The sequence below is a fragment of the Prionailurus viverrinus genome, chromosome E1, assembly GCF_022837055.1.
Source record: "Prionailurus viverrinus isolate Anna chromosome E1, UM_Priviv_1.0, whole genome shotgun sequence".
Lineage (NCBI taxonomy): Eukaryota > Metazoa > Chordata > Mammalia > Carnivora > Felidae > Prionailurus > Prionailurus viverrinus.
Genome location: NC_062574.1, coordinates 39,789,069 through 39,797,357, shown reverse-complemented (window position 1 = coordinate 39,797,357; position 8,289 = coordinate 39,789,069). Strand labels below are relative to the sequence as shown.

Below are 8,289 nucleotides of genomic sequence, written 5' to 3'. Positions count from 1 at the left end.
TGGCATAAACCTGTCACCTAAGGTGCTTTTCAGGCCAGCAGTCCTTAAGCCAGTCTTTATCTGAGAAATTGGTTTTTGGAGTCCAATGTCAATATTTTACATTATCAACTTCTGCACTTGTTCATTCAATATAGAATTTGCACATGCAAAGAAGCACTTTTTTCCCCTCAAATTTCTTTTTTTTTTAATTTTTTTTTTTTAACATTTATTTATTTTTGGGACAGAGAGAGACAGAGCATGAACGGGGGAGGGGCAGAGAGAGAGGGAGACACAGAATCGGAAACAGGCTCCGGGCTCCGAGCCATCAGCCCAGAGCCCGACGCGGGGCTCGAACTCGCCGACCGCGAGATCGTGACCTGGCTGAAGTCGGACGCTTAACCGACTGCGCCACCCAGGCGCCCCATTTCCCCTCAAATTTCTAATGCTTCCCCAGCTCTAGAAGAAAAAAAGAAAGAAAGCTAACAACTCTGCCCTCTTCTGGCCAATTTATTATTTTCCTCTTTAATACATGTCCTTGGAACAGAAAGGAACAAGCTGAGTGCCTTCATGGTTTTGACACGGCCTCACATGCATTTTCTTCTGAATAATGCACATCTGCGTGCAGAAATGCAGAAGGACGTGTCACAGTGTGGCTTGTGACTGCAGTTTCGGAGGCTTGCCACCCGCCTCTGTTCCACAGTCCTGGTTTCATGCAGTTTCTGTTAAAGCCTGGCAGTGTGTTGCTGCCTTAGGAGGCAGGGGAGACTTCTGTCCGCAAAATAAGCCTCCATAAGGACCACGAGTCAACCTCGGTGCTTCCTATTGTATTTTGAAACAATGTGAAATTTACAGAAGGTTGCAAAGCCAGAACAAAGTATTTTTTTTTTTCTGAACTGGAGGTTCCCAAACTTCCGTGGCAAGTGGCACCCTCGGGGTCCCAGTCACGATTTCTGGGGCTCCTAGGGCAAAGGAAATAGCTAGTAGTTCCCCTTATTAGGTGGGGCTCCTGTGACCTCAATCATCACAGAGCCACATATGGCCTGCTGCAAGGATGTGCCCATCGCCAACAGATAGACATTTGGGTTGATTAACAGTTGCTGTGTTAATAGAGGCTTCCTAATGTTTCCGTGTTTCCCTCAAAAAACGTAAGACGTCCTGTGGCTCCTCTAAGGGTCCACTACAGTGTTCTGGGAACGCCTTGGCACAGGGTTTGGGGACCACAGCCCAAGGCCAGTAAGTTGTTGACTTGATGCCCTTCCACGTGGAATTCTTCGTGTGTATTTCCTACAAAGGTGGACATTGCCCCACACCACCCAATGCAATCCTCGCCGTTAGGAACTACCCCTGACACATCACTACCACCCACGTGAGACCGTGGAGGTCCGAATAAGAGGCCACAATGAACTAAAAGAGGGATTGACCGGGAGGGCTAATGGGGCTCTTTGTAAAGGTGAGGGGTGAAGGGGAGCCCCCCAGGTCGAAGAGGGGCATTCTATGTCGCTGCACAGGTGTGGGGGAGCTTGGTGTATTTGCAGACGGTGAGTTCGTGGAGGCTGGAGCCCAGAGCTTGAGACCGGAGTCATAGGTGGGGGTCAGAGACTTAGCACCCTGAATTCCAGACTAAAGACTTCGGACATCATTTTGGAGGCCCTGGGGTAAGCCAAGCCAGACTGATTTTGACAAGGGTCTCCCAGGCCACAGCACAGGGGGTGAAGAGGAGAAGGAGGGAGGCTGTCCACTGGTCCAGGTGTAGCCCACTGGGTGGGCCTGGCAGGGACGGAGGGGTGACTCCCTGAAGAGCTGAGTCCCGCTGACTTCCCCTTCCCACCCTAGACTATGACGATGAAGTCCCCTGCTTTATCCAACCGATCGCAACGGAAGACACTCTCCACGTGTTCACTCAATGATCTCAAAGCAGACCCATCCAAATGCAAGTGTGAGAACCTGATGGAGGGGACATCGAGGAGGTCAGCGCTCAGGGCATGGCACGTCTCAGTTAATTCTGGAAGCTCTGACGTCAGATGGCTCGCGTCGGTTTCCAGGCTCCACCACACTCTCCCTTCCTCGCAGAACAAAAAGATATTAAGAATCACTCCATGGGTTGTCATGGGGATTAATGAAGACACCTGTATGAGGTTCTTAGCCAGGATCTGGCACAGAGTAAGGGCAAAATCAACGTTAGTTATTGTCATCACACTTCTTGAAAGATCTGTATCTAACACAGGAGTCACTTTCAACGTAGACCAATCCAGGGACCAACAACTTGCTTAATCAGAAAATTCTGAACAAATAGGATGTTGGTGTAGGTGAGGGCTTGGCTCTAGAAATTCAGGATGGAGATCGGAAGGGGCAAAGTGAGCTCTCAGGCTGCTGAATGGGGAGCTAAGGGGGAGGAAGCCTCCAGAAAGGCGGTTGGTGTCCAGAACCCGGCAGAGTGGTCAACAGGTGCTTTGACCCAAGGGGCTGGGCCGAGAGGCAGAGACTAAGAAGAAGCTGTGGGTGGACCAGGGGGCACCAGACAGGTGGAGTCGGAGAGGTTGGTGGATGTGTTATGGAAGGAGAAAGGAACAGCATCTAGCAAAGTCACATGTCTCCATTCTCTCCGAGCCCCGAAGACCTTCTCCCGTGGATTCCTGGTGACCTCAAAGGGGCAGAGAGAGGCCTGGGGCTCAGGCTCAGGAGGTATAGCACTGGGGAGCCTGGAGAGAGGAGGAGACACCCTCCAGCCTGATCTCAGCCCAGCTCCAGGGAGTCGGCTGGTGTGCCCGAACACAGAGAGGGCGCCGTGATAGAAAGGGAAGATATTTGCGCAGCACTTCTCACTCGCAATCTCTGGCACCCATTCTTTACGAGAAGAGGGGATTTCCTTTGGGAAAGCAGTCCACAGATGAATAAGCTTAGTTTCTTTTAAAAGAAGAAGCACCATCAGCCCACCAGAGCTTAAACACATTTATCTGAACAAACAGAAAATGTGTAGCAAAAAAAAAACTGCAACACACACACACACACACACACAGGCATATACACTCCAAATGCCAAGGTTCTAAAGGCAGAGCAGGTGTGTCCCTTGAATCTGGGAATGCACTGCCCACTTCCTACAGTCCTTCTGTCTTTGAGAACGCATTTCTCAGCAGCAGAGACCCAGCTCTACGAATCCACGCACTGTAACTTTAAAGCAAGTTTCTTGCCTTAATAGAGGCACATCCGTAATTAACTGGGGGGGCATTTAGGAAAGCGGGTGCTCCTCACCGAGGCCCCGCCGGTTGGCATGGAAACGCCCAGCTCACAGATGCAGGCTCTGGCATATTCTGGGGCAGAGCATGTCGACCCTGCTGTTCTGGTGCAGGCATCTAGTCACCGCAGATCCTCTGCCTGTGGCCGGAAACCAAGCCACTGCGACTTGTAGATATTGTCCACTAACAAGTTACAAGTCAACGAATCATGGGAAAGCGAGACACTGAGGAAGGAAATACGGGTTTGAACAGAAGAGCCTTAGCACAGTGGCTGACCCAGGGAGGGTGTGTGTGTGTGTGTGTGTGGCCAGGGAGGACTTCCCTGAGGAGGTGACATTTAAACCCCGCCCTGATGCATGAGTGAGAGTCCCCCGGGGAAAGGTCTCAGGTGGATGTTTTCGGGCTGGGGCATCCGCATGTGAAAAAGCCGTAGAAGTGGACTTGGGAAACGGCGAGAAGCCCAAGACAGCAAGAAGGAGGTGGATAGACATAAAGGATGGAGGCTAGGGTTGGGATGGGGATCCAGATTATGACTGTGCGCATTATTTGGTATTTTTGGAAGGCGGAGGGAGCATTTTACAGAACTATTTTCCGTGAAAACAGAAAGTCAAGTCAACACTTCTGCCCAAGCCGGAGACCAGTTCACGAGGGCCTGCGTCTGTCCTTCTCTACAAGGTATTCTAAATTAATTCTCTCTCTCTCTTTTTTTTTTTAAGTAGGCTCCATGCCCAAGGTGGGCTTGAACTCACGACCCTGAGATAGTCGTATGCTCTACTGACTGAGTCAGCCAGGCACCATCAATTATGTATTTCTGGTAGCGTGACTTTTGTGTTTACTCTGAATCATTCCCCAGAAGAGGCTGGGAAACCACTCAGCATTTTCAGGTTCCAACCAACGTGCCAGGTGCTGGATCTGCCACCTGATGTAAATGATCTCCCGCCTAGTTTTCAGAATGAGCCGGTGAACGTGACCCGTTCTCCCTCCTGCATACACGGGAAGGTGTAGTCTTGGAGAACCCAAACTACTTGTCCCAAACCACCTGCCAGCACGTAAGGAGGCTGATATTTGAAATCAAGTTCACCTATCACCTTCTTAACGCCTGTCACCTTCATGGTCGCCTGCCACCTTCACCCAAGTTCCACGGAAGGGTCACTCACTCAGTCATTGAGCCAATATATGAGCGCCTATCGAATGCCAGAGGCTGTGCTGGCCTGAGCCCTCGAGGAGTCTACCTTCCAGTGGACCGGGCTCGGGATAGAACAGAGCAAATGCACATCAGCACATACCTAACTTAGGTTCAAGCTCAATGTCAGTGACAACACAGGCTCGGGTGGAAGGAAACAGGGAGAGGTCTCTAAGGAGCTGACATTTGGCTGGAGGCTTGAGTGGTAAGGAACGTTGTGGAATCTATTAATCATAAAGGGTTGGATTAAGTTCAGAGAACGGTAGCCTCTCAGAGTGAGAAACCATGGGTTGTCCGGACCCAGAGGGAGAAAGCCCCATCTAGTGGCCAGATCCAGCAACTGAATGGATTGAGCCAGCCAGATCCCCAAAACTCAGTGACTTCAACATTCACAGGCACAGTAGACACAATCCTTTTAAAACTCCCTTGCAAGTCAGAGACAGTGCAGTGGCTATTCGTAACCCCTAGATAAGTAAACAAATAAATAAATAACAACCCCCTAAATAAGGAAATAAAAATCTCCGAACCTCACGTGTATCTGTGTTTGTGTGCACATGCCCCCCCGCCTTTTTTTTTTTTTTTGGCCACATCTGGGTACCACCTGTCACGTTAATATTATTAACATTTTTCTCCTATAAACCAAATCACTTGTTCACTTAAATACATGTCATTTAAAACAAGTCTCGGGGCGCCTGGGTGGCGCAGTCGGTTAAGCGTCCGACTTCAGCCAGGTCACGATCTCGAGGTCCGGGAGTTCGAGCCCCGCGTCGGGCTCTGGGCTGATGGCTCGGAGCCTGGAGCCTGTTTCCGATTCTGTGTCTCCCTCTCTCTCTGCCCCTCCCCCGTTCATGCTCTGTCTCTCTCTGTCCCAAAAATAAATAAACGTTGAAAAAAAAAATTAAAAATAAATAAATAAATAAATAAATAAAACAAGTCTCTGCCAACCTCATAGAGTAAGTGGAAATCCAATATCAGGCACCAAAGAAGGAGAAAATTATCAAGGGGCTTCCGGGTGGCTCAGTTGGTTAAGCACCTGACTCTTGATCTCGGCTGGGGTCGTGATCTCACCAGCTCGTGAGTTCAAGCTTCACATTGGGCTCTGCACTGACAGTTCGGATCCGGCTTGGGATTCTCTTTTTCCCTCTCTCTCTCTCTGCCTCTCTCTCTCTCTCTCTCTCTCTCAAAATAAATGAATAAACTTAAAAAACTAAAAGAAAAAGAAAATTAGCATCAAGACAAACCCGTGGAACATCAAATCGCGTTGTTGACCTTTGGCTAGGTACTGCTGCTTTTTGATAGTTCTGGACACAGGAGAAGAACTCTCTTACTGGGAGATCAGATGTTACTTAAAGCCATGCCCTTGCTGCACCTAAAGTTCTGGGGTGCGTTGCCAAGGGACTCCAGAACCCCGTGGCTGTGTGTATTTGCTTGTCCAAGAATGGAATCTTCGTAACAAACACTGGAAATGTCCCCGGTGACCATAAACCCACCTCCCACCCCTGTCCAGGCTCTGAGAAGTTAATTGACCTGAGCAAGACCACACCAGGTGTGACGGGCCTGAACCAGAAGCGAGGTCTCCTGGATGGCACTCTGGGGTGTTGTCTCTGCCACCCAGGGGGGGGGCAGGTGTCATCCATGAGGTACAACAAAGTCCTCCATTCATACAACGGTTTCATTCATTGAAAGCTGCTTTAAGACAAATTTGAATAATGCGTATGATTCTCTCAGTACTTTCTACTATATTTGTGCGTTATGATTTAGCTAGCAGGCAAGGAGGAAATAAAGGAGAGATTATTCTCTCATGCCGTCTTCTTGCATGTTTAAAATTTTCATTTTTTAATTAGTAGGCTTTACTTGTAGAGCCATTTTAGGTTTCGACACGAATATACATTTCAAAGTAAACTTTGCAGACGTATTGTCTGTTGCAATTGCTCCTCAAAATTCACTTCGCAACCTGCAGAAGTAGGTATTATTCTGCTTCCACGTGGGGACTTGGGCAGAACCGCTGAGCCCGGCTGTCCAGACAGCAGCCTGCATTTCCTGAAGCAAAAGATCTGCTTCTAGAAGTCTGGCTGGGAGTAAGAACGGGAAGGGCAGACCCAGCCTACGAGGTTCGACAGCCGAGGCTGAGATTCCAAAGGCCACCATGGGGTTGCTTTTCTGAGCACGGGGACACCGTAAGACCAAGAGTGACTCCTTCCCATCTTCCCTGGGTCCTCTCTGTGGGAGACGGCGGAACTCAGCGTTTTGGCAACCTGGATAACAAGATTTCCACATCTCTCCAACTTCATCTGCGTCCTGTCCAACAAACGCCGTCCTGAAAACCCAGAATGCAAAAGGACACAGCTCTGGGGCACCTGGGCGGCTCAGTCTGTTGAGCGTCCGACTTCGGCCCAGGTCATGATCTCACAGTTCGTGGGTTCGAGCCCCGCGTCGGGCTCTGTGCTGACAGCTCGGAGCCTGGAAGCTGCTTCGGATTCTGGGTCTCCCTCTCTCTCTGCCCCTGTCCTGCTCGCTATCTCTCTCTCTCCGTCTCTCAAAATAAATAAATAAATAAATAAATAGTTAAAAAAATAGAAATAAAATAAAATAGTAGGAGCACAATGGCTTTGACTTTTTGATGGGGGAGCAGAGCAGAGGAAGCCTGGGGAAAACTCACTTTTCTGCAGCTTTGGGGCCAGGGCGTCCTAGATTTGCAAGGGGCTGGCCTTGCTTGCCCGGGGCAGTTGCATGGTTAGTATGTGGTGACTGAGAGTTACAAAAGCCACGGAAGCTGCTATGAATTCCCTGGTGCTTCGGGATAAATCTGTAGTTGACTCGTCCCCAACAGCATCGATACGATTTCAAAAACCGGGAATCTGTGTACTCCCGGGACACCGCATTTACTCTGTGGGGAGAGCTGCTTTTCCACAAGGACTTTGAGACCCTGACTGACAGTCTCTGTCCCCGGGGGGGGGGGGGGGTCAGGCAGTCGGTACCCCCCGTTTTATGCCACTTTGCACCAGCGCTGGAGGGCGCCTGGGAGCAGGGACCCTGCTCCCCATTTTCAGCACTTAATATTTTAGTTCGACGGAGAGTCTCTTTTCTAAACTCAGGGTTTGCGGCTCCAGAATTCCAGAATGAAGCAATTGCTTTGGATTCGTGGGAACCCCGAGAGCTTCCGTCCAGCGACCTGGGACCCGGTGTCCGTCTCCCCACCCCCACCTCTGCCCCGCCGGAGCCAATCATTGAGGTGAGCGGGTCCTGCTCCCTGCCGCTAGGGAGGGGTACGTACCCCAAGCCGAAAGGTGACCCAAGGCCGGGGACAGAGGAATGGTGACTTTGCCAGGACAGGTGAGAACTTTGCCTTGTAAATGCTCTGGCTTAAGGATTTACACGAATTCTGACTTTTGGCCCTTTTATCCTACCAAAAATACCGTAACTGCTATTTTGCATAAAAACACGTCATTGTGTGCGACACGTTACCAAATATGCCACCTGTGCACGTCAAGGCTGAGGTTTCTGTAAGCAAAACAGTAATTCTACGCTTGTTAGGCACGTCCAATCATTTCCGAGGGTAATTTTTTATTAAATGGTATTTTCTCCTTAGATGGTAACTTTGAGACCCGACCCGGAAGAAAGGATGACTCTGCAGAACAAGGGAGAAAAGGGAAAGCTATCTCTCGTAGCACTAGGGGGTGACAGAAATGAATGATGCCGCAATTGTGAGGGCTTTCAGTGACGCCGTGAGACGCAGCTAGATGGCACTGGGGAGTACCTCGTAAATATTGCTCACTTACACAGTGGGACTTAGATGAATTCCTTTTTTTAATTTTTTTTAACGTTTATTTTTGAGAGAGAGACAGAGACAGAGAGTGAGCAGGGGAGGGGCAGAGGGAGAGGGAGACACGGAAT

General features: G+C 49.8%; 1 long non-coding RNA gene across 1 annotated transcript; it reads right to left on the bottom strand.

Annotated features, from left to right (window-relative positions):
• Positions 1-868: 868 nt before the first annotated feature.
• Positions 869-5,741, bottom strand: LOC125151967 (uncharacterized). The gene is made up of 2 exons (XR_007146994.1): positions 5,637-5,741; positions 869-2,038 (listed from the first exon to the last, which is right to left on the bottom strand). It is a non-coding gene; the product is annotated as an uncharacterized LOC125151967 (long non-coding RNA).
• Positions 5,742-8,289: the final 2,548 nt, after the last annotated feature.